Below are 2,792 nucleotides of genomic sequence, written 5' to 3'. Positions count from 1 at the left end.
AGTTTTTTCTCTTTTTGCGCTAGCAATTGAACCGAGCCTTTGCGGAACTTGAAATCCAAAAATGTTAAAAGAAAGAAATCTAAGAAAAACTGATTCACTATGTTGAAGTATATATGTGGATTGCCAAACTCTTCCCACCAACTTAGGCTTTTGGTTGCGTTGGCTAGTGCATGAATCTTAACATGGTATCAAAGCTAAGGTCTTAAGTTCTCAATCTTGGTGAAGTGTTGGTGTGTAGAGATCCTGTGTATTGTGGGATAGTGATCAGAATTAGCGTGCTATTAGTGGACAGCCATCACAGCGGGTGGGGCAGCGCCACGGTCCACCCAACTACATTTTTTCATTCTGAATACACTCGTCGCTTTTGATAAGCTTTGGTCACAAGCAACTGCGACTTACGATAGTGTTAAAAAAGTCTTATATTTTAAGACAGATGGAGTATTTATCACCTCCAAGTTGAACTTTTCAAAAGCCTAATCTTCCCAGCTCAAAACCAAAATATTGGGCTGTTTGCTCCACCATCCACACCAACTTCAGTTCTTCACCATCTTGCCACCCACAACAACGCGACAACTCTGACTTCTTTAGTTTCTATCACACGGTGAACGAATTCAGAAGTCACATCGGCCAATCCATGCCGACCAATCGGCACCGAAGCCCATCCTGCCTTCCAACTTGGCTCAACATCATTGTCGTTGTCACATGAGCTGGGCCAAAATCACTGTTTTAACCTTGTTAGAATTATTTTAGCACAAAATGGCCTCTCCTGAAAATTTTAACACGACCTAACCCTTTTTTTAACAATGCCATGACTTGCAGCGTTTCTGGCCCATATAGAAACGCCAAACTGCCGGGCGTTTCTAGCCTGGTCAAGTAGCAGTTGAGTTCCTTTGTGGCATGAAAGATACGCCATTGATTATGGGGTTGCTCTACCCCAGTGAGAAACGACACTGCTTATTGTGTTTCCAGCAACGTCTGCCCGTGGCCACTTATCTATTCAGGGTCGGAACGGCCAGCGGTATGGTATGGCGTGTCTAGATTGACCAGAAACGTCACACGCCATAGCGTTACCAAAAAGATGAGATCGTGCTAAAAATTCCAAATGGGTTTAGATCATGCTAAAAAAAATCCTAACAAGAGCCGCCGCGCTAACCACTGCTGCCTCCTGCTCTGGAAGGCTTATCGTCAAATCCATGCACAGGAAAATTCAATGCAGAAGGAATCTCACGAGTACACGGTGCATGTCCATGATACGTGCAGTGCACCACCGAGCATGATCTGCATTCTCGGCTGAAAATAATAAATGTGAGCGGCCTGCAACAGCAGGGAATAGAAACATGCGCGGTCATGGACCCTTTTCGCTGAAGATGCACTCTCAGGCCAATGTCAGCTGGCAGACGCTTAATTACTCGATCTACGGAAGCACTATGTTTTGTTCTCAATAAGCACATGCACGCGTTAGAATTATATATAGTCGACTAGGATCTGGGTGCTGCTAGTGGACAGGACGATTGGTCTGGACAACCATTACAGCTATGCAGGTACCGGTGGAACAACACTAGTGTCCACCCAGTTACTTTCTCTGTTTGAATAACTTATCATTTTTGACCAACTTTGATTACAAGTGAGTGTAACATTTGTGGTCCTAAAGACCAAGGAGGTCTAGGGTAAAAGGCCTAGAGATTAGAAATTACTCCCTCCGTTCGGGTTTATTAGGCCCGCGAGCAAATAAGACATGTCCGTTTTTATTAGACCCCATTGGCAACCGTGTACACTTCATCCCTCGATTTAATTGATGAGCTGTAAGGTGTGCTACGCTGCATGCGCGTGAGCATGCATGCGCACCATTGATGGAGGGTTGGTGGGCTTGGTGTTGCATGCATAGTTAACATTAATTTACATGCCAAACGAGGCGTTAACCAACAGCATGAGGAATTAATGCCTTGAAAACCGTAGGCAATTACTAGCTGCCTTGGTACTGCTGATTTGGTCTTTGGGCCTAATAAACCCGGACGGAGGTAGTAAATGTCTATCAAGCAAATGGCTGTATAATTAAGATATTGTTGGGATATCCTTCTCATGTGAGATGTGAGGAGATGACCACTTGAGGCCTTTTAGGAAGCCCAAAGAGGTGCAGAAGCCCACTACTCATTAGGGTTATGACCTAGGGTCATTTCGGAGTTTGCACATGAGAGGATGGGGATGCTTTACCCTCCATCCAGCAACCACCATCAAGGGTGACGAAATCAGTTTATCCTCCAAAAGAGAAGAAGAGAGAAAACCAAGAGTGCAAGGGAAGAAGAGGAAGATTGAAGGAAGAAGCACAGGGAGCTCCTCCCCAAGGTTGTGATGGTCCAGATCCACTACCCTGTCTTCTTCAAGCTTCGGTTCCACCATCTTTGGTGAGATTGTTCCAATTCCTAGTTCTTGAGCCCCAAATCTTGTTGTGTTCATCCAAAATTCAGAAATCTTGATGTATGAGATCCTCTAGTGCTGTCTAGAGAAGAACTTGGTGTATCCCACATTTGATAATAGTGGAAGAGGATTTGGTGGCTTCGGCCGTGTTTTTTACCCTCAAGTTGGGGGGTTTTCCACGTAAAAATCTGGTGTCTCTTTGTTGATGCTTGGTGTTGTCCAGAAACTTACTCCTACCATAAGACATCAGGCTGAGGAGTGTCTTGCTTGCTGAGTAACATTTTGCCTCCATATATGCTACTGCATATGTTTCCTTTTGTGCTAAGCAAATATCCTTGAGTTAGTACATGATGTGGAGCTGAGATTACTTTGTTTCC

The sequence above is a fragment of the Triticum dicoccoides genome, chromosome 4B (assembly GCF_002162155.2).
Source record: "Triticum dicoccoides isolate Atlit2015 ecotype Zavitan chromosome 4B, WEW_v2.0, whole genome shotgun sequence".
Lineage (NCBI taxonomy): Eukaryota > Viridiplantae > Streptophyta > Magnoliopsida > Poales > Poaceae > Triticum > Triticum dicoccoides.
This window is presented reverse-complemented; position numbering follows the sequence as displayed.